This window comes from Balaenoptera borealis, assembly GCF_965194805.1.
Source record: "Balaenoptera borealis genome assembly, chromosome: 13".
Classification (NCBI taxonomy): Eukaryota; Metazoa; Chordata; class Mammalia; order Artiodactyla; family Balaenopteridae; genus Balaenoptera; species Balaenoptera borealis.
The window spans coordinates 87,356,542-87,380,878 of record NC_138870.1 but is presented as its reverse complement, the minus strand read 5'-3'; the positions used below and the strand labels follow the sequence as shown (position 1 = coordinate 87,380,878).

The 24,337-nt window shown below is 40.0% G+C and overlaps 2 long non-coding RNA genes across 3 annotated transcripts in view; one reads left to right on the top strand and one right to left on the bottom strand.

Annotated features, from left to right (window-relative positions):
* LOC309608954 overlaps window positions 1-24,337 on the bottom strand; it is a 1,139,914-nt gene that overhangs the window by 289,670 nt on the left and 825,907 nt on the right. The window lies entirely within an intron of this gene.
* Window positions 1-24,337, top strand: part of LOC309608947 — a 36,622-nt gene that overhangs the window by 4,633 nt on the left and 7,652 nt on the right. The window lies entirely within an intron of this gene.

Here is a 24,337-nt window from a genome sequence, read left to right as displayed (position 1 = left end):
TAGGTACATCTACCTCACTACAAATAATCAATTTCGTTTCTTTTTAGGGCTGAGTAATATTCCATTGTATATATGTGCCACATCTTCTTTATCCATTCATCTGTCGATGGACACTTTATCCATTCATCTGTCGATGTCCTGGCTATTGTAAATAGAGCTGCAGTGAACATTGTGGTACATGACTCTTTTTGAATTATGGTTTTCTCAGGGTATATGCTCAGTAGTGGGATTGCTGGGTCGTATGGTAGTTCTATTTTTAGTTTATTAAGGAACCTCCATACTGTTCTCCATAGTGGCTGTATCAATTTACATTCCCACCAACAGTGCAAGAGGGTTCCCTTTTCTCCACACCCTCTCCAGCATTTATTGTTTGTAGATTTTTTGATGATGGCCATTCTGACTGGTGTGAGGTGATACCTCATTGTAGTTTTGATTTGCATTTCTCTAATGATTAGTGATGTTGAGCATCCTTTCCTGTGTTTGTTGGCAATCTGTGTATCTTCTTTGGAGAAATGTCTATTTAGTTTTTCTGTCCATTTTTGGATTAGGTTGTTTGTTTTTTTGATATTGAGCTGCATGAGCTGCTTGTAAATTTTGGAAATTAATCCTTTGTCAGGTGCTTCATTTGCAAATATTTTCTCCCACTCTGTGGGTTATCTTTTCAGCTTGTTTATGGTTTCCTTTGCTGTGAAAAAGCTTTTAAATTTCATTAGGTCCCATTTGTTTACTTTTGTTTTTATTTCCATTTCTCTAGGAGGTGGGTCAATAAGGATCTTGCTATGACTTATGTCATAGAGTGTTCTGCCGATGTTTTCCTCTAAGAGTTTTATAGTGTGTGGCCTTACATTTAGGTCTTTAATCCACTTTGAGTTTATTTTTGTGTATGGTGTTAGGGAGTGTTCTAATTTTATTCTTTTACATGTAGCTGTCCAGTTTTCCCAGCACCACTTATTAAAGAGGCTGTCTTTTCTCCATTGTATATTCCTGCCTCCTTTATCAAAAATAAGGTGACCATATGTGCATTGGTTTATCTCTGGGCTTTCTATCCTGTTCCATTGATCTATATTTCTGTGTTTGTGCCAGTACCATACTGTCTTGATTACCGTACCTTTGTAGTATAGTCTGAAGTCCAGGAGCCTGATTCCTCCAGCTCCTTTTTTCTTTCTCAAGATTGCTTTGGCTATTCGGGGTCTTTCGTGTTTCCATACAAGTTGTGGATTTTTTGTTCTAGTTCTGTGAAAAATGCCCTTCGTAGTTTGATAGGGATTGCACTGGATCTGTAGATTGCTTTGGGTAGTATAGTCATTTTCACAATGTTGATTCTTCCAATCCAAGAACGTGGTATGTCTCTCCATCTGTTTGTATCATCTTTCATTTTTTTCATCGGTGTTTTTGGCATACAAGTCTTTTGTCTCCTTAGGTAAGTTTTCTGCATACAGGTCTTTTGTCTCCTTAGGTAAGTTTATTACTAGGTATTTTATTCTTTTTGTTGCAGTGGTAAATGGGAGTGTTTCCTTAATTTCTCTTTCAGATCTTTCATCATTAGTGTATAGGAATGCAAGAGACTTCTGTGCATTAATTTTTGTACCCTGCTACTTTACCAAATTCATTGATTAGCTCTAATAGTTTTCTGGTAGCATCTTTAGGATTCTCTATGTATAGTATCATGTTATCTGTAAACAGTGACAGCTTTACTTCTTCCCTTTGGATTCCCTTTACTTCTTTTTCTTCTCTGATTGCTGTGGCTAAAACTTCCAAAACTATGTTGAATAATAGTGGTGAGAGTGGACAACCTTGTCTTGCTCCTGATATTAGAGGAAATGGTTTCAGTTTTTCACCACTGAGAACGATGTTGGCTGTGGGCTTATCATATATGGCCTTTATTATATTGAGGTAAATTCCCTCTATGCCTACTTTCTGGAGGGTTTTTATCATAAATGGGTGTTGAATTTTGTCGAAAGCTTTTTCTGCATCTACTGAGATGATCATATGGTTTTTCTCCTTCAATTTGTTAATATGGTTTATCACATTGATTGATTTGCGTATGTTGAAGAATCCTTGCATTCCTGGGATAAACCCCACGTGATCATGGTGTATGATCCTTTTAATGTGCTGTTGGATTCTGTTTGCTAGTATTTTGTTGAGGATTTTTGCTTCTGTGTTCATCAGTGATATTGGCCTGTCGTTTTCTTTCTTTGTGACATCTTTGTCTGGTTTTGGTATCAGGATGATGGTGGTCTTGTAGAATGAGTTTGGGAGTATTCCTGCCTCTTCTATATTTTGGAAGATTTTGAGAAAGATTGGTGTTAGCTCTTCTCTAAATGTTTGATAGAATTTGCCTGTGAAGCCATCTGGTCCTGGGCTTTTGTTTGTTGGAAGATGTTTAATCACAGTCTCAATTTCAGTGCTTGTGATTGGTCTGTTTATATTTTCTATTTCTTCCTGATTCAGTCTCAGAAGGTTGTGCTTTTCTAAGAATTTGTCCATTTCTTCCAGGTTGTCCATTTTATTGGCATAGAGTTGCTTGTAGTAATCTCTCATGATCCTTTGTATTTCTGCAGTGTCAGTTGTTACTTCTCCTTTTTCACTTGTAATTCTAATGATTTGAGTCTTCTCCCTTTTTTTCTTGAGGAGACTGGCTAATGGTTTATCAATTTTGCTTATCTTCTCAAAGAACCACCTTTTAGTTTTATTGATCTTTGCTATTGTTTCCTTCGTTTCTTTTTCATTTATTTCTCATCTGATCTTTATGATATCTTTCCTTCTGCTAACTTTGGGGTTTTTTTTGTTCTTCTTTCTCTAATTGCTTTAGGTGTTAGGTTAGGTTGTTTATTTGAGATGTTTCTTGTTTCTTGAGGTAGGCTTGTATTGCTATAAACTTCCCTCTTAGAACTGCTTTTGCTGCATCCCGTAGGTTTTGGGTCATCGTGTTTTCATTGTCATTTGTTTCTAGGCACTTTCTGATTTCCTCTTTGATTTCTTCAGTGATCTCTTGGTTATTTAGTAGTGTATTGTTTAACCTCCATGTGTTTGTATTTTTTACAGATTTTTTCCTGTAATTGATATCTAGTCTCCTAGCATTGTGTTTGGAAAAGATACTTGATACAATTTCAATTTTCTTAATTTTACCAAGTCTTGATTTGTGACCCAAGATATGATCTACCCTGGAGAATGTTCCATAAGCACTTGAGAAGAAAGTGTATTCTGTTGTTTTTGGATGGTATGTCCTATAAATGTCAATTAAATCTATCTGGTCTATTGTGACATTTAAAGCTTGTGTTTCCTTATTTATTTTCATTTTGGATGATCTGTCCTTTGGTGAAAGTGGGGCGTTAAAGTTCCCTAGTATGATTGTGTTACTGTCGATTTCCCCTTTTATGGCTGTTAGCATTTGCATTATGTATTGAGGTGTTCCTATGTTGGGTGCATAAATATTTACAATTTTTAATATCTTCTTCTTGGATTTATCATTTGATCATTATGTAGTGTCCTTCTTTGTCTCTTGTAATAATCTTTATTTTAAAGTCTATTTTGTCTGATATGCGAATTGCTACTCCAGCTTTCTTTTGATTTCCATTTGCATGGAGTATCTTTTTCCATCCCCTCACTTTCAGTCTGTATGTGTCCCTAGGTCTGAAGTGGGTCTCTTGTAGACAGCATATATACGGGTCTTGTTTTTGCATCCATTCAGGCTGTCTATGTCTTTTGGTTGGAGCATTTAATCCATTTACATTTAAGGTAATTATCGATATGTATGTTCCTATTACCATTTTCCTAATTGTTTTGGGTTTGTTATTGTAGGTCTTTTCCTTCTCTTGTGTCTCCTGCTTAGAGAAGTTCCTTTAGAATTTGTTGTGAAGCTGGTTTGGTGGTGCTGATTTCTCTTAGCTTTTTCTTGTCTGTAAAATTTTAATTTCTCTGTTGAATCTGAATGGGTTCCTTGCTGGGTAGAGTAAACTTGTTTGTAGGTTTTTCCCTTTCATCACTTTAAATATGTCCAGCCACTCCCTTCTGGCTTGCAGACTTTCTGCTGAAAGATCAGCTGTTAACCTTATGGCGATTCCCTTGTATGTTATTTGTTGCTTTTCCCTTGCTGCTTTTAATATTTTTTTCTTTGTATTTAATTTTTGATGAAATTTTAAGTTTGATTAATAAGTGTCTTGGCGTGTTTCTCCTTGGATTTATCCTGTATGGGACTCTCTGCGCTTCCTGGACTTTATTGACTGTTTTCTTTCCCATCTTAGGGAAGTTTTCAACTATAATCTCTTCAAATATTTTCTCAGTCCCTTTCTTTTTCTCTTCTTCTTCTGGGACCCCTATAATTCGAATGTTGGTGTGTTTAATGTTGTCCCAGAGGTCTCTGAGACTGTCCTCAATTCGTTTCATTCTTTTTTCTTTATGCTGCTCTGTGGTAGTTATTTCCACTATTTTATCTTCCAGGTCACTTATCCGTTCTTCTGCCTCAGTTATTCTGCTATTGATTCCTTCTAGAGAATTTTAAATTTCATTTATTGTGTTGGTCATCATTGTTTGTATGCTCTTTAGTTCTTCTAGGTCCTTGTTAAACGTTTCTTGTATTTTCTCCATTCTATTTCCAAGATTTTGGATCATCTTTACTATCATTACTCTGAATTCTTTTTCAGGTAGACGGCCTATTTCCTCTTCATTTGTTTGGTCTGGTGGGTTTTTACCTTGCTCCTTCATCTGCTGTGTGTTTCTCTGTCTTCTCATTTTGTTTAACTTACTGTGTTTGGGGTCTCCTTTTCACAGGCTGCAGGTCCGTAGTTCCTGTTGTTTTTGGCATCTTCCCCCAGTGGCTAAGGTTGGTTCAGTGGGTTGTGTAGGCTTTCTGATGGAGGGGACTAGTGCCTGTATTCTGGTGGATGAGGCTGGATCTTGTGTTTCTGGTGGGCAGGACCATGTCCAGTGGTGTGTTTTGGAGTGTCTGTGACCTTATTATGATTTTAGGCAGCCTCCCTGCTAATGGGTGGGGTTGTGTTCCTGTCTTGCTAGTTGTTTGGCATAGGGTGTCCAGCACTGTAGCTTGCCGGTCGTTGAGTGGAGCTGGGTCTTAGCATTGAGATGGAGATCCCTGGGAGAGCTTTCTCAATTTGATATTACATGGAACTGGGAAGTCTCTGGGGGACCAATGTCCTGAACTCAGCTCTCCCACCTTAGAGGCACAGGCCTGACACCCAGCTGGAGCACTAAGACCCTGTCAGCTGGCTCAGGAGAAAAGGGAGAAAGAAAGAAAGAGAGAAAGAGAGAAAGAGAGAAAGAGAGAAAGAGAGAAAGAGAGAAAGAGAGGGAGAGAGAGAGAGAAAAGAAAGAAAGAAAGAAAGAGAAAGGAAGAAAGAAAGGGAGGAAGGGAGGAAGGAAGGAAGAAAATAATAAAATAAAATAAAGTTATTAAACTAAAAAATTTAAAAATTATTGAAAATTAAAAAGTAATAAAAAAAAAAGAAAGAGAGAGCAACCAAACCCAAAACAACAAATCCACCAATGATAAGAAGTGCTAAATACTATACTAAAAAAACGGACAGACAGAACCCTAGGACAAATGGTAAAAGCAAACTATGCAGACAAAATCACACAAAGAAGCATACACATACACACAAAAAATATATATATCTATATATAAAAAAATAAAGGAAGAGATCAATCACATCAATAAACAAATCTACCAATGATAATAAACTCTAAATACTAAACTAAGATAAACCTAAAACCAGAAACAAATTAGATGCAGAAAACAAACCTACAGTTTGCTCCCAAACTCCACTGCCTCAATTTGGGATGATTCGTTGTCTATTCAGTTATTCCACAGATGCAGGTACATCAAGTTGATTGTGGAGATTTAATCCGCTGCTCCTGAGAATGCTGGGAGAGATTTCCCTTTCTCTTCTTTGTTTGCACAGCTCCTGGGGTTCAGCTTTGGATTTGGACCCACCTCTGCCTGTAGGCTGCCTGAGGGCATCTGTTCTTCACTCAGGCAGGACGGGGTTAAAGGAGCAGCTGATTCGGGGGCTCTGGCTCACTCAGGCCGGGGGGAGGGAGGGGTACGGATGTGGGGCGAGCCTGCGGCGGCAGAGGCCGGCACGACTTCGCAACAGCCTGAGGCACGCCATGTGTTCTCCCGGGGAAGTTGTCCCTGGATCACGGGACCCTGGCAGTGGTGGGCTGCTCAGGCTCCCATGAGGGGAGGTGTGGATGGTGACCTGTGCTTGCACACAGGCTTCTTGGTGGCAGCAACAGCAGCCTTAGCATTTCATGCACATCTCTGGTGTCCGTGCTGATAGCCGTGGCTTGTGCCTGTCTCTGGAGCTCGTTTAGGTGGTGCTCTGAATCTCCTCTCCTCACACACCCCCGAACAATGGTCTCTTACCTCTTAGGCAGCTCCACACTTTTCCCCAGACTCCCTCCCGGCTAGCTGTGGTGCGCTAGCCCCCTTTAGGCTGTGTTCACGCAGCCAACCCCAGTCCTCTCCCTGGGATCTCCCCTCCAAAGCCCGTGCCTCAGCTCCCAGCCCCCACCCACCATGGTGGGTGAGCAGACAAGCCTCTTGGGCTGGTGAGTGCTGGTTGGCACTGATCCTCTGTGCGGGAATCTCTCCGCTTTGCCCTCTGCACCTCTGTTGCTGTGCTTGCCTCTGTGCCTCCAAAGCTTCCCCCCCTGCCACCCCCTGTCTCCACCAGCGAAGGGGCTTCCTAGTGTGTGGAAACTTTTCCTCCTTCACAGCTCCCTCCTAGAGGTGCAGGTCCCATCCCTATTCTTTTGTCTCCGTTTTTCCTTTTTTCTTTTGCCCTACCCAGGTACGTGGGGAGTTTCTTGCCTTTTGGGAATTCTGAGGTCTTCTGCCAGTGTTCAGTAGGTGTTCTGTAGGAGTTGTTCCACATGTAGATGTATTTCTGACGTATTTGTGGGGAGGAAGGTGATCTCCGTGTCTTACTCCTCTGCCATCTTGAAGGTCCTCCTGCTATGCCATTTTATGTAAGGGACTTTAGCACCTGCGGATTTTGGTATCCGCAGGGGTCCTGGAACCAATCCCCTTTGGAGATGGAGGTGTGACTGTACTTTAAAAGACACTTTTCCTCCCAGTGAGGGCAGAATTTAGTCTTGTAAGAGAACAGCATTGTGCATTCAATGGTATGGTTCACCTAGGGAAAAAAAAAAGTGATTTCAAATAAAACACATTATTGTTTTATGTGTTTTTAAATGAAAAACAACAGATCTCTAGGCTTGGCAGGAGATGCATGAGTAAAAAGAATCTCTGCCTTGATCACAGTACTTGTGATTGACAATTGAATAATCCTAGTTTTCAGATGCATTATAGATTTGCATTATCTTTTGCTAACATGAGAATTTTTATTTGGATGGGACTTTACATTTCTTCTGTTTCTTCCTCCTGTTTCTATTTTAAACCAAAGAGAGGATAACTCCTGTATCATATTGCCGTACCCGACACAAAAACAGAAAATGAGGAAAAGATATAACAAACTACAAGAATGTTCTGTGACCCCAAGGAAATATTTGTTCTTGTATCTTTTCAAATTTAAGACAGGAGGGGAAAAAAACTTCACAGAGAAGTAAACCTGAGACACTGATTCAAGAGCCAGACAGTTCAATGAACAGGATAATCGGGGTAGTTTTTGACAGGTGCGGCTGCCTGCCTATAGCTGGCATATAATCATTACCATTTTAATAAGGCTCTAATAGGGGGGCTGATCATTCAATGGGGTGTGAGGATCCTAATTCAGCTCCCAATCCCACATGAATGTGCTAGAATTTGCAAGCTTTGTTTTCCTCTTTTGTACCTCTGAATGCCAATAATTACTGGCTATAGATTCAAAAATTCTTAGAACTGGAAGCTAAATTAGCTCTCCTAATACTGCACAAGAATGTCAATACTCATAAAAAAAAGGAAGCAAGTGGTTTTTTTGTATTCTTTTTTTTATTACACTTGTAAGCATTGTGAAGACCAGCAGTTGAAGTGGGCTGGCTTACAGCATGAATAATGACATTACTGTCCGTCTCATGAAGGGCCCTCCCCCTTTCAGGAACAAAAAGTTATCCATCAGTCCAAATGAAATAAGACTTCTAAAATCATACATTGCTTTTTAGCTTCCTGCTTTTCTGGTTGTGAAAGAATCCATGCCTTCTCTCTGGTCTGGTTTAGAGATAGAATTTGTAAATATTCTGTAACTCCTAGTTGAAATGTAAGTATCTCTCTGGAAAAAAATAAAAAAATTAAAAATAAAACAAGCTTAAACCTCCCCAAAGCCTATCTCCAAAGAGGTTATTCATAGTCAAAGCACTTGGATCCTAGGCAGAATTGTAATAATAATTCCTATGATATTGGATCCTATTATTTAGATAACACAAGATGCTGGATGCTTTATTTGATCCTTCAACACCTCTATGAGGTGGATATTATTTTTTTAGGCCCATTTTCACAGGATGACACTTAGAGTGATGAACTAATTTATCCAGTCATACTTCCAGTAAGTGGTAAAGAAAGGATTCAAGCTGCCCATATACCACAATTTCAGTTTGTTTCTTACGGAGGACACATCTTGTCTGAATCTCCCAAGGCTTGTGCACTGAATTCAGTGGTGACTGTGCCTCACCCCGCATCTTACCCAGTGTCATAAGGTGTCACAACCATTCGTGTCCCCAGTGTCAGCAGAAATGTTCTTCCACAGAGGTAAGAAACCTGGCTGAGGTCATGCTCTGGCTGATGCCAGGAACCAACTTTCTGAAACGCTTGAATTCCCCTCCTTCATGCATCAGACCATGCTCTCTCCAAACAGGCAGTGGAAAATGAAATCTTTGGTGTTTGATAAATAATCTCCAAAATGCCATTTGTCTACACTGATGACTTGCTACATCTCTGTTCTTTGGGAGTCAGGCCAGATGCTCTGTGAGCTTCTAACACAGTGTGTAGGGGCGGCTGTGTACCAAAGACCTTTTGGATAACATCCGTACACACACTCACCTTAAAACAAACTCTCTTCTGCGTCAATCACTGACATGTACCCATCTTTAAAGTCCAAGGATACTGGGGGCTTCCCTGGTGGTGCAGTGGTTAAGAATCCACCTGCCAATGCAGGGGACATGGGTTCCATCCCTGGTCTGGGAGGATCCCACATGCCGTGGAGCAACTAGGTCCCTGCGCCACAATTACTGAATCCCGCATGCCTGGAGCCCATGCTCCACAACGGGGGAGGCCATTGCAATGAGAGGCCTGTGGTGTGCAGCGAAGACCCAATGCAGGCAAAAAGTTAAAAAAAAAAATATTGTCCAAGAATACTGACTACCATTGTCAGGCCTTGTTTTGTTTAGTTGATATACTTTATTCATACAATTTTTAACTAAAAGGGAGTTTTGATTGTACAATTCAGAGAGATAAAGCATCCTGACCATTGTCATAACCATTGTCACGTAGTAGACCAGACATCAGAATCCAATTTTCATAATGCTTCAGAATTATTTTCACTATGAATCAAAACCGCTGGGGACCTTAAACACACACGTGCACACACACACACACACACACACACACACACACACACACACACAGTAAAATCTCCACAAATTCCACCCTAGCCCTAGTGTGAACTTGACTAGGAAAAGATATTGTTAGGCCTAATTCTTATGTGAAAGATTGAGTCTCATAACTGCTTTCTGATGGATCAATATGAAGAAGATAAGCCAACTGATAATATATGTTTATTTTCTTAAGTGTGAGTCTGATTTTGTGCCACTCGATGCAACTCTGTATCAGCTACTGCTGCCAAAGAAGTTACCTCAACACTTAGCACCTGAAGGCAGCAATGAGCATTTTTTGGTCTCAGGTTTTGGGGACCAGGAGCTCAGGAGCAGCTGAGGTGAGTGCTTCTGGCTCAGGGTCTCTCATAAGATTGTTGTCAAGATGTCGGCCAAGACTGCAGTCATCTGAAGGCTTGCCTGGGGCTGGAAGATTGTTGGCCCACATGGCTGTCCAGTCGATCCTTCAGGGTCTCACCACGTGCATCCTCCACCAGGCGGCTTGAGTGTCCTCACACGTGGTGACTGCTCCCCACCGAGCAAGTGACCTAAGAGACAACAGGTGGAAGCCATAATGTCTTTTACAACCTGAGGTCACACTCCACCATTTCTTCAATGTCTTATTGGTTACATAGGTCAGTCCTACTCAACGTAAGAAAGGACTACACGGGGCAAGAACATGGGAGGAGCAAGTCACCAGGGGCCACCGCAAACTCCATGGCAGAGCTCTTGACGCTAGTGCTGCTCTGGGTGGAAAGAGAAAAAGGTCATTCCCACTTAACTCACAGAGTAGAGCCAACTGCTTAATCCCCCAGATATAAGTCTACACAGAAGCAGAGACCTCAGGAATGAAAATCACAAGCTATCTCAGCAGTTTTCTATTCATGTCTAACTCATGGCTACGAAATATAAAGACATCTATTTCTTACTTAGTCATTTATTCATCCTTTCACTCAACAAATATTTACTGAGGACCTGCTACCTGCCGGGCACTGTGATAGGTGTTGGGTAACAACAATAATAAATACATCTAGAATGTACCCTCTAGAATATAACCGCCACCTTCACAGAGGGTACCACTGAAGTACCATCTCCTCGTGGAAGATTCTCCTAACATTCCAGATTTGGGTCTCCTTATTTTATCCTTAGGGAAAACCTGACTTGTTGTGAGTCTCATCCCAATTGCCATGTTTTCTAAGGATCAAAGAACTACCAGACCCAAGAAAATGTTAGACAAATAAGATACATTTCCCAACCAGTGCAGGGAAGAGCATTTCGGCAAAGGTCAACTGAACAAGCACATACCTGCAAAAGCTGCTATGCAGTACTTAAGGCTGTTATAATAGAGAGAATACCTGGTCTCTGGTTTATAACGTTCAACTTATAACAATACCTAGAGTATTTATGTGCAAATTTTACACTGTTCATAAAACTGAACATGTTAATTGTGTGCTATAGGATAAAAATGTTGCACTAACATAAGAAATGCGCTCATTAAAAAAAATGCTTATAAAAATAATGGCACCTATTTCATCAGATTATGTGAGAATTAAATGAAATTATATATAGCACTTAGCACAGTGCCTGAACCATAAGTGCTCAGTAAATGGTAAAATATACCAGTATATTATTCTAAACCACTCACAGATAACTGGCTTTACTTTGGTGGTGTTCACTGATTATCATTCTTTTTGAGAATTTCAGTGATCAGTCAATAATTCAAATTTCAAATTTTGAATTTTCCCCTAAAACATTAAAATCCCCCATAGTTAATGTACTCTCCTATGATCTAAAAGAGATGTCTTTTCTTCTACATATTTTTCAACATTGTTATATGACTCAGGAACTGGTTATATGACTCAGTGTAGCTGGTATTTTTAACAAACAATGGTGTCATTTTGGACTAAAACAAGTGTCACTTTAGTCTATGACATATTTTCCACCTGTAAAATGGGATTAACATGTTTATTAGTCTTCTGTCATTTAATATGTGACAATTAGTATCTTGGAAAGCAGAAATGTGTGTTTTGATGAAATTACTATATGGAATTGTCAGTGAAATTAACCTGTGGTGTCCTGCTTTTGATAATATCCTTGAGTTTTTCACCTGTCAGATTTTCCACTTATCTGGTGCTGTAGCAGAGGACAGCAACATATTCTGCCAACATCCAAACTTCTGCTGATTTTGTGAGTATGACCTTTAGGACAAAACTTACGCCTTCCTTGCTTCCAATTCTGCTGAACATGAAGAAAATGTGATTTCCTGGAGCAAAATAAAAGGCTTAGAAAGAAGGCTGCGAAGGCTTCTTAGATATCAAATAGCTCTTACGAAACACCATTTTGATGAAGCAGTGTAAGCGAATCAGAAACATATGTATTAAGTTTCCCTTGAGTTATTTGGGGTTTCAAAATCAAGGGATTAAGAAAGTGGTAGGGGCTGCCTTCAGTTGCCCAGTGCCCTTAGACACTCCCAAAACATGTTTTGGGAGAGAGATTTAGTTGATCCCTCAAAACTTCAGTATATTCTCCATGGACCAGGAAGTACCCAGAACTCATAAGATTGTCTCTTATTGCCAGCTCTCCAGTCCCATTTCTAGATCAAAGAAGCAGAGTTAAGTACACAGATGCTAGGAGGCTTATCTGTACTGAAGTAATGATCCTTTCCTTGGGTTTGCCATGAATTAAAAATAATCCTCTTTTTTCTGTCGTAAACCAGAAAAGAAATATTAGACACATTTTTTTGTTTACTGAGCTCCAATTCTGAAGATATCACCCTCAGAAAAATTTGTTAAATTAAGAAGTATGACTAGCTCGTCTTTCACTTAGCTTGATTGAGCAAAGTAACTCTTTGGTGCCAAAGGCTCCAATTCTCTGTCTTGTTATTGGAGGATGTCAACAGTTGTCTCCAAAGATGTTGGGGAATGCTTTAAAATGCTCTAATGATACTACTAAACTATATTCTAAAAAATAAACAGGTTCCTAACATCACAATTTAAAAGGAGAGAAGGTGGGAGAATGAATGAGGTGTCCAAAAATCTAAGAACAAAAGTTCTACTCTGAGGTATTGGTGTTCCATGTGCTGAACAAATTCAGATTAAGTTTAAATCCAGCAAGGTTTGGAAACCATTCTCTTTGGAGCTTGGCGAAATTGGCAAATCAGCTATTAAAAAATAGGGCTGAAGTGTTTTATCTGTGTTGTCCTTTGTAATTAGGCTGCTGAATAACAGAAGTATTATCACACCAGGGTTAGTGCCAGAGGATTATCCAAAGTTTTACAAATGGGATGCTAAAGTGGCCCGAACAGGTGCACACACAAAGACTAAGGGAGGGGAAAAGTAAGAGAATGAAAGCTGAGGCCTACTACTTTCAGCCACATAGTAAAATTAATGGTTTCTGTAAATGAATGGCACGGTTAGATTACCATTGAACTTGTAAAATTAGAGGAAGGAGTCAGATTCTTCATTACACTCGTTTTTCTCTTTTTTTAATTTGAACAGGGGAGGTCGAACTTAATTGTCGCTTTACCTCAAAAAAAAAAAAATCTTTTCATTCGAATAATTTTGCAGCAGGCACAGTGACTCCTCAAAAGAATTGTGTTTTCTGAAATCTTTTTTTTCTCTCCTGGTCTACTCATGTGACCTGTGTGCTGGAGAGAAAAGTGAGTTCAATTTGAACGAGCTCATATTTGAGAAATTGGTGACTTTAAAAAGGAGAAGGAAAAACAAAACGGCTACTACCTTAAAAACAACAGTGAAAATGGAAAGTCAAATGGGCTTCATGTAGGCAAATTAAGAATTCATATTTTTTTAATAAGAGCCTTGCTTAGAATTAGTAACGAATGTGTAGGAACTCATGGATTCTAAACATCCTCAGTTGGACTTTATATTAATTTCCCCCAAATGTACCCATTTTCCAGTATAATGGTAGTTCCATTCATTTAACACTGAGTTACCTTTTTATTACTATTTACTTGCAAAAAAAGTTCTAGATTATTTAACTTTGGAAATTTAAATGTTCTGAGGCTGCTATACAAAGATAATTCATTTCCATTTCTACCGACTCTTTCATACTCTCTTACCCAGTTTCCCTGGAGATGAATAGCAAACATTTATTATTTGGCAATCTAGCTAAGTCTGCAGCCTTGACTTTGCTTGAATCACTTCACATTCTAAGAATGGGACCATACCGCCAAATTTCCAGGCCTTCCCAGAGTACCACAAGTATGTCTTTATTTTAGCCAATATAATGTATATAAAGTATGAAACTTGGCTCCTGACAAATGACGATGTCTCAATACATATTTTGTTGTTGTTGTTGTTGTTGTCATTATGGCAACACATCCTCAAATACATCCCACCAGTATAAAAACAGCTGCCAAGAGAAACAGGCTAGTGCTTCCTCTATAGCCACAGAATCCAGTTTGTGAGCATAACCGATGGCCACGAAACCATGTCATTGATACCCCCTTCCAAGACAGTCTGAATTTCATCATGCACTAATCAAATGATCTTGTCAATCATGTCAAAATTAGAAGAGATTAATGCAGTAGAAAGAAGAGTATTGCTTTTCGTACCTTGGAGAAATTTTTTTTAGTTTATGTCCATTGATAACTTTATGGAAAAAAAACACTAAATTTAAAGTGATAGGAATCATATTCTTCCATTTAGCCAAAGCAGCTTTTGTTCAGCTGTTTGCAAAATATTATGATAAATAGGATAAGAAGAGATCACGTGTATTAATCATGATTCTTAGATGCAAGTAACAGAGACGTATGAGCTGGTTTAAAGGTATTAACTGAAAAGACACTGGGGAGCTCACAGAACTGATTGGAATGCTGGAGAACTAGGATTTAAAATGTAGAGGTGTGACAGGAAGCAACATAGCCGTAACTATGTTCTGAATCGCATCACATACTATCAGGTGAGGATTCCGTGTTGGTCACCACTGGACTCTGAATACCCCAGTTTATACTTATGATGCGGGAAGTCGTTACTGGAGTGGTTGCCACAACTGTCCCTGGAAATCAGATGCTGCTGCCACCAGCGTCTTGCCAGAAAGAATTCTCCCCTCCCACTGTGCTTTTTATCATCAACCCTAGTTCAAATCATACCCCAGTGCATACGATTAGGGGCAGGAAGGCTGGGCAGGCAAATTATCAGATACTTATCATTTCTATGGTAGGAGACAGGCTCTGCTTCCCTCCAGGAGCCATAAGATAGGTAAGTTCCCAGTTACAGTACTGGATGAGGTAGACTGTTAATCATCAGTTATATTCACTACCCTTATCGTAGGAGAAGTGCATTATTTACCCCCATTGACTCAGGTTTAGCAATGTGACTAACTCTGACCAGTTAAATATGAGTAATAATGGCATGTTTCACATCAGGACAGAAGCAGTAAAAGTCAGCATATGGTTCTCCCAATTTACTTTTCCCTACCTCTGCAAATATGGAAGTATGGTAAGATGGTGTTACTTTCAGCTAAGTCCCGAGTGGCTACAGTGAGCAAAGCCTCCTTACCAACCAGTGATGGACAAGTAGTGTGAGTCAGAAATCAATGTCATTATTTAAAGCCACAGCAATTTGGGGGATTGTTTGTTACTGTAGCTTAACCTTGCCTATCCTGACTGATGGAGGTGATTCAGCTGCCGGGCAGTGGAAAGCATGGCAAATGCTCACCATAGTACTTGTCTGTATTGCCAAACATCTTGAAACTTGTTCAGCCATACACTAACTTTTTCCTCCTCAGCTAATAACTGTAAGTGTAGCTGCTTTTACGTTATTCGAGAAAACTGTTATTGCTGCCCTTTTTTGCCCTTGACCTGTACTCTTTCAGAGCTTATCTAGTTTCTGCCTAGATACTATCTGTTTTCTCTGTTTCGCACTCCTGCCCTGTTACTTGTTTTCCCCAAACCTTGACTCTGAGTTCTTTCAGAGAACAAAACAGACCAAAATTCTAGCCCTTGAGAGCTGACATCCTAGTGGAGAGAAAATAGTAGGGGAGTATGTGGTAAATACTATAGAAATACAGTAAGCAAGTTAAGGACAATAGAGAATTCTGTGGGTAGGTGGCAACAGGTAGTTTCAATTTTAGGCAGGGCTGATCAGGGTAGGCCTCATTTGAGCAGGGACTTGAAGGATTAAGGAAGTGAGCGATGTGGCTGTCTGGAAGAAAAGTATTCCAAGCAGAAGGAATAAGCAGGAAATCTCTCTGAAACAAAAGTGTACTTAGAATTTTTTAAGAACACCAAAAGCGTCTTGATGGGAACTCCTGTCTACTAGTATACATGGGTGCCCACTTTCTTTGGTATAATCTCATTTTGTTTCTAACTTATGATTGCACAATTTGGGCTTCTGTTTATGCCTTTGGTGATATCATCCAAGGTTGTCTGTGTCCTTGTATAAGAGAAAAGTCTTTTAGTTCTCTTTATCTAGCTTCTATATCGGTAAGTTATTTGAACATAATAATCCCAGAGACGGGTGTGGGGCAACTTTTTCTCAAATGATTACAAATTACTCTAATAATCCATTCCACTCACATTCTTTCTTGGAACTCGTCAGAAGTCCATATTTGGCTTTGTTACTAATACCCAAAACAACTGCCATGGAGACGGTAATCTCTGGATGAAATGAAAGATGTTTAAGTGCTTGGGTGTCTGATGGCCATTTTATAAAAATAAAAGAAGACAAAAGCAGTGAGAGGATGTGTTCACAGATGTCTTCACCTCCTCTGGGAGCAACAGGAGGAAGCACACTGGGGCTGACCTCAGTTTTCAAACCAGATATACATTCCTATAGCTGAGTTGTTTGAAGTTCGCCCCGTGTGGTTTAGTGCGCGGTATAAGATGGCAAATAAAGCATAGTATAGGATGTCAGTGTCCTTTGGACAAAGCAACTTCTGAATTTTCAGCAGGGACAAAATTACATTTGTAAGAATAGAAAAACCCCACTGCCAAAAACAGGTCCCTTCTCGTCTTTAGGTCAAGTCTTTTCAAATATTTCAAGATTAAAATAGACCATGCAAACAATACCTATAATCAAATTCTCTTCCCCAATACCTGTCACTCCTTAGACATAAGTTAACCTCCTAAGGGAGGTTATGCATTTAAGTTTTTCATTTTAATGGGTTACCATAGACCCACTGCATGAAGCATAGAACACGCAGCCATCATACTGTTGATTAAATCTAAATTTTGGAAGTGAGAATAAAAATACTTTTCCATTGTACTTGACTATTAAATCAGAATCCCAGGAGAACTCCCAAGAGATGGAGGTAAAAGTGAATTGACGTGGTGGTCCCCTAGGTAGTAGCACTAGAGTTGAAGAATAGCAGCAATACCATGTCCCTTTGTGACTTCTAAAATTCTGGAATTATAGATCTTCAGTGGTGAAAAGGAGGTGAAGTGTGAAAGAAAGTAAGAAAGAAAGAAAGAAAAGAAGGAAGAAAGAAAGAAAAATACAAAAAAAATGCATAAACTTTGATGTTTTGATTCCTGCTAGCTGAATGACTTTAGGCAAATTCTTAACTTCTCTAATCTCCTGTTTTCTCAACCTTGAAAACTGACATTAATCTATCAGTTACTAATATTATGAGGAGTAAATGAGTCAAACATATGGGAAGTACCTAGAACATAAAAAGCAATCAATAACTGTTGGTTTCTTCTCCCTTTACTTTACAGATGATTAAACAAATGCCCACGTAGTGTGTCAGAGAATTGCCCAAAGCCAGTCATCTAGTTTAAACTCTTAATTCAGTGCCCCTTTAAATTGTGTAAATTATTATCAGCAACTTTTTCTTGATTTTTTTTTGATCAAATTAAATTTTAATTTGCTATGCTGTAAAGGCAAAAATGGGACTGATTCAATTCAAGTGGTGACTGAATCAGAATGAATGTCACAAATGGAGGGAACTATTGCAGACTAAAATCACAATTTAGATCCCTAACACTGACTTTGGGGATTATGGTACAAATGACCTAGCTGCATCCCTTCCATGATGCCAGTAACACAATCCCAGGGAGCCTCACTGTCACCCTCACCAGATTTTAGTGGGTCCCAGGTATGGAGAGTTGTTCTTTTATGTCGTAAAGTGATCTCATGGTACTAGGAATCTCTCCTGGGATTCTCTTGACTTCCTGTGGGACTTGGCCCAGAAAGCCTCCATCAGAGATGCCAATCATTCTCCCCCTTTATTGCTAGCTGCTATGTGACTAGCTTGGATTAATGCAGCAGAGCAGGTAAGAGCACAGGATCTGGGGTTAGCTGCCTGAGTTCAAATCCAGTTCCACCATGTACTTGTTGGTGACCTTGGGCAAGTTACTTAACTTCTCTGTGGTTTGGTTTCTCCATTGTCAACTTAGTCCCTGTGTATAAATTTTCTAGAAGAGTGCCTGGAACACAATAATTAGAATGTGTTTGCTGTTACTAATATTATCAGGCTTCCTCCCAAGTGTGAGTCTATCCTGACTTTATAATCTCCAATCCCAAAATATTTGTACCTTTCTTCTCTGTGGGCTGGCATTTTACAATGCTTAATGGATGTTTTCTACAGGAGGTACTCCAACTAGCAATTTAAATTCAATGCCTCCAGATTTGTAGAACATGTTAATTACATCTTCAATTATTTTTGAAAGAAGGAGGGCATGAGCAAACAGGCAAATCCATTTCTTCATATCAATCCTAATAATTTTATATCAAATTGGAGGTACTTAGAGCAAACGGAAGTAGAACAAAGTGCCAAGATCTTCTTACACACAAGTTATATACAGATACAATTTTTATTTCTTCAACCTAGAAACTTGATTTAAGTTAATTGGCTGATATGAACAATAGTACATCATAGGCTCTGGGGTCAGACAGCCTGGATTTGAATCCCAATTCCATCACTTACTCTCTGTGTGACTTTGGAAAATTTTATTAACCTTTTATTTTAGTTTCCTTATCTATAAAATGTGGATAATAATTATACCTAATGATAGGGTTGATATAAAATTAAATGGGTTAGTATTTATAAAGCACTTAGCACAGACTCTGGTATATTGGAGTGCTATATACACACTTGTTTAATTACATAAATGAGTGTTAGGTATCCTTAGGATGACTAGCATAGAACAGAATGATTCCAGTGAGAGATTTTACCACGTAATTCTCACTGGGCTTTCTCTGACATGATCCATCAAGACTGAAAGAGATTTTACCCATTTACTGGAGTCACTGAATGAGTCCCTTCTGTGACTTTGAAGAAATGGCCCTGAACCCAGTTCTAGTATGAGTCTGAGAAAGGATTCTCTGCCTTTAGAATAAGCACTTTACTGGGCTTCATAAGCTTAAAGGTACGCAAGGGGCTTGAGCGGTCACTGGAACAGTCATAGCTCTTATTTCTCTGCCTCTTCCCCTCACCTGGTCACACAGAACATTAGCTCCTTATAAGTCACCCAACAAGTATCCTAGGGAATTCAAACACAAGGTCTTACTTGTGTTTGAGAAGTTTGATACCGATGCATGTTTTTGGTTTGTTTGTTTGTTTTTTAATTAATTAATTAATTTATTTTTGGCTGTGTTGGGTCTTCGTTTCTGTGCTAGGGCTTTCTCTAGTTGCGGCAAGCGGGGGCCACTCTTCATCGCGGTACGCGGGCCTCTCACTATCGCGACCTCTCTTGTTGCAGAGCACAGGCTCCAGACACGCAGGCTCAGTAGTTGTGGCTCACGGGCCTAGTTGCTCCGCGGCATGTGGGATCTTCCCAGACCAGGGCTCGAACCCGTGTCCCCTGCATTGGCAGGCAGAGTCTCAACCACTGCGCCACCAGAGAAGCCCCCGATGCATGTTTTAAATATGTTGACATCTTGAAGACAACCCAAACTTTGGAAATTACCTAGATATCTCAAAGCATTTCAAACCCCACCTGTTCCAAACCAAACTCAACTACGTCCCTTCCCTTCACACCACACTAGCTCCCCTTGACTTCTTTGTGCTCCCTCGTCCAAAATGTGGAGTCCTGTTCAACATCTCACAGTTTCTCATCACCCCTCCCCGCATCATGCAGGAAATTCTAATAATTATGCTTCTGAAATGTCCTGTAATATTCCTCCTCTCCCACAGCCACTATTCTGATCAGACCTTCCACTGATCATAACTAAGGTGACACAGAGACTTCACTCTTACTTGCCCAGCTGGGTGCTCAAAAATGGATTAGTTGAGCAGTTAGAGGATCTATGAAATTAGTAAGAAGTATAAATTAGCACCAAACATGATAGAGATCAAATTTTGATAAAATTGAAATATAACGCGTGGTTAAACTGTGCTTTGGCTTTGGTTGATGATTGTGTCAGTGTCATCACTGATCCTGACAAGTATGACAATATTCTTGGAAAATGTCATCAGTCAGGCAATGTTACGTGCCTGCTGTTCGTAACTACTTATGTTGCCTTTGGAATAAACTCTTGATCTACACAGAATTCTAATAAGCTCAATTATCTGGCTTCCAAGCTTACAACAGATTAAGATGATTGCATTAGGAGATAAGGGAAAAGAAGAGGAGAAACACTGATGGCAAGCAAAAGTGACAGCTGACAGCAAGGAAGAGAGAACTGTCATGAAAAGTAAATGTAGAAACTAAAAACAGTGCAATGCTCTGGCCATTTAACTTGGGGGAAAATTTGCTATTGAAAAAAATAATATTTCAACTCTTTGAATATCGCAGTTCTCCATACTAGCTCATTTCTCGAGCATTCCAGCTACATTTGCTCTGTATTTTCAATCTTTGTCTATTAATTATGTAAAGTACTACCTACTACTTGCCATAAAGCTACCTGCATCCAAATTTGGGGATGTCCTTACATTAGTTTAAGATTTCTAAGTTTACATGTTTTCTAAGTTTACAGGTATCACTACGTATTTTTCTTAGCTCTTCTCATCCCAGAACAGGATCCTAGTCACATTATTTATAGCTAATTCAGAAACCATTCTATGGCTTAAGCATTTTGCTTTCCCTTAACTGGACTTTCTCCATCTGTCAACTTTGCATCTATCACACAACCCAGAGGTGTGCTCTTTTGCCCGAGGACAGAGTAAGGTTTTCCATCTTGTATTCAATACTCTTTCTGGGCGGGAACCATTTGGAGCCTTACCTGTCCCCTTCTGACAGCACGCCCCATAGGCATCACCTCATTCAGGAAGCTATTCACATGCATGCAGTATCTACTCTGCTCTGCGGTAAGCTTTTCTAGGCAAAGGCCTTTGTCTAATTAAGCTCTGTATTAACCCAAGCATTTTTAAAGGTGCTTAAACAAAAAGTGTTTGTGAAATAGATGAATATTGTAACACTTGGAGCTGCTGTCTTCTAGAATAGGTAAAGTTTCTTCCTGACCTAGAGTTCTATGATTCTCAGCCCTTTGGATGCTTCCTCTGGGACAATAACTTTAGCTCACAGCTCCTCATCCTTCAGGTTTACGCAGATTCTCTGTCTCTAAACACATTTCTTACCTTTTATTTGCCCACAGAGAAGCTCATTTATCTCAATTCTACTTTGTTACGAGGCTTGAGGAGGATTTCAGCCTGGCAGGTGGTGTGCTGTGGAGGGAAGACATAGCCTATAGTGCTGGCTGTCGCTGGGTTCACATGCTGCTTGGGCAGAATTACCTGTGTAGCTTTAGGCAAATATCCTTAACTCTGGAAGCCCCACCCTTCTCCTCTCCAAAAAGTGGCCATGATTGCAAACCCTCCGTGAAAGAAATGCGCTGGGAAATAGAGCACTTCATGCAGAGAGAGGAAAAATATAATTGGATGTCCATTGGGTCAACAGTGAACTTAGCAAGTTCATGGCCATGATGAGGTGGAAGGCAGCCTGGAGGAGCTCATGCAGGACTGGAAAATGAGGAATTGGGGAAAGCAGGCATGCCTTCACTATGAAAAGCCTGGAAGAGCAAAAGAAACTGGAGAGAAGGTGGTTTTCTCAGGACACTTGAGCATGCTTCTAGGCTGAGGGGCAGAGGCTAAAGAATCAGGAGAGGGGCAAGAAGACTGCTGGAGCCAGGTCTCAGAAGGGCAGGAAGACATGGGTTCAAGGGCTTACGTTCCCTGAAGTCCTCATCAGTGATTAGTGGGTGTCCTGGTCTGACACCCATAATCAGGAAGTTAGCCCACTTACACTAAATGCTGATGGCTTTTTATTATTGGTTTTGGCTGTTCTCCTTTGTGCTTGAACATAAATACTTCTAAAAGAAGATTATTTATATGTTATGTGGCAATAGTTTGGGTCCCAAGGGAGCTGAGAAAAATAAAACAGACAATGTGTTTCCAAATCTCTGGGGATAGCAAGCTGTGATGTTTGTCGGTAACTCTCCTGAGGTCATCTCTCCAGAGCCCCAGCCTGTCCTGGCCTGAACAGGGAAGAAGAGGAATGTTGCTCTTCAGCCCCTTAAGGCTCACGGACTCTCCTTCTAAGCCTTGAACTCTACAGTAACCAGAGGAAGTTCTGCTGGTGTCTTTGGGAAAAGCACCATCTCATCACCACCTCCTCAGAGCCTTTTCCAACTAGGAGCAGGATTAAGGTCTAACTTATGCCTTGATAATTCATTAGAATGATCTACTATTAATTGTTTATCTGGCCCCTTTTAGCAAAACCCTTGCTGAGTTATTTAGTGTTATTTTGTTTTCCTCAAATTGGCTTACCTCATCCTATCCCTGGTCATTACAGGACACTTTCAGTTTTATTTTCTTTCCAGAGAAATCATCCTTCTTAAACCTCTGAAGGAAACCCATTAAAAGTACAGTAAAAATAACAAATGGGCCATTCTGAAATGTACAGAAAATACTTGACTGTCAGTATAGGAAACAATGTCGGGGAAGGGAGAAGGCAGTGGAAACGAGAACAGACCAGTTTCTAAGCCTTTTATTTCCTTGTATTTCTAGCTATTTGCAGTATGTAAATAATAATGCCATTTCTAGTATTTTTGAAAGCTGGAGGAATTCACATAAATTGATTTTCTAGAGGCTTGAAGCTTGCTCTGATGAGATTCAAAGATAAGGTTTTATAAAATGTTGACCATTTGTTATGAAAACCTTCCTAAAATATGTTACATTTTTCTTTCTTGATATCTAATATAACTGGACCTCTAATCTTTTCTTAATGGCTAAGGTTTGTTTATCCAGGTCTGTACAGGGATACCCTGGAGCTGGTGAGGTGTCTAGGCCTACTTGCCCTGGCACTAAATGGCTTCAGGTGGCCATAAGTTTTGAACACTTGTGACTATTCTCTATAGGATTTATCTTGCATATACAGCCATGAGAACACAATAAAAACATTTACTCTCATTTTAAACATAATTAAAATTACTTGGTCATCTGGATTTCTAGCCTGCAGCAGATAAGAGGCTATAGCTGTCCCAGTGTCTGTTTCTGGCAACAATCCCATCAAAATCCCGGCTCAAAATCCGTATGAGCCAAATACAAGGCACTGTGATAAACACAGCCATAAAGGTAGTAGTGTCTGAGAATTGTGTAGCATTTTATAGAAATACATCCTGTTTCTTCATTCATAACCCTTTTTGGTCCGCACAAAAACCTAGTGAGAAAAAAAAAAATTATTGAACATCTGCTGTATACCAGGCACAGTGTTAAGCTTGTTATATTCATTCATCAAATTTTCACTGATTGGCTACTCTGTGCCAGGCCCTCTTCTAAGCCCAGGGAATACTACAGGGAACAATACTACAGGGGAACTCCCCTCATGTAGCTCATATTTTAGTGGAGGGTTATTTGGTTGGCTGGTTGTTATCACAGATAACAGACAACAACCAGCCAACCAAATAAATAAATACACAGAACCTCTGATGGAAGAAGTGCTTTGGAGAAAAATAAAGCAGGGAAGGAGGTAGGAAGTGCTGGGGCAGGGTCGGGGGAGGGTGGCATTTTAAGCAGGATGGTTGGGAAGGACTCACTGAGAATGTGACATCTGAGAAAAGAACTGAAGGAGATCAGAGAATTTTCCAAAGAGATTACCTAGGGAAAAAGCATTCTGGTCAGAGGAAATAGCATGTGCAAAGGCCCTGAGGTAGGAGTGAGATTTATGTGTCCCAAGAGCAGCAAAGGGCCAATGTGCCTAAAATAGAGTGAGCAAGGGAAGAGTAGTAAGAGGTGATGTCCTAGATTGTAAACAGCCACTGAGAGGACATTGGCTTTTTTTTTTTTGAGGTTCTCATTATGCAAAACACTTTTTAAAAAATAATTAATTAATTAATTTATGGCTGTGTTGGGTCTTCGTTTCTGTGCGAGGGCTTCCTCTAGTTGCGGCAAGCGGGGGCCACTCTTCATCGTGGTGCGCGGGCCTCTCACTATCGCGGCCTCTCTTGTTGCGGAGCACAGGCTCCAGACGTGCAGGCTCAGTAGTTGTGGCTCACGGGCCCAGTTGCTCCACGGCATGTGGGATCTTCCCAGACCAGGGCTCGAACCCGTGTCCCCTGCATTGGCAGGCAGATTCTCAACCACTGCGCCACCAGGGAAGCCCCAAAACACTTTTTAAAAAAAATTTTATTGGAGTACAGTTGATTTACAATGTTGTATTAGTTTCAGGTGTACAGCAAAGTGAATCAGTTATACACATACATATATCCACTCTTTTTTTTTTTAGATTCTTTTCCCATATAGGCCATTACAGAGTATTGAGTAGAGTTCCCTGTGATATACAGCAGGTTCTTATTAGTTATCTGTTTTATATACAGTAGTGTGTATATGTCAATCCCAATCTCCCAATTTATGGCTCCCTGCCTTATCCCCTAGTAACCGTAAGTTTGTT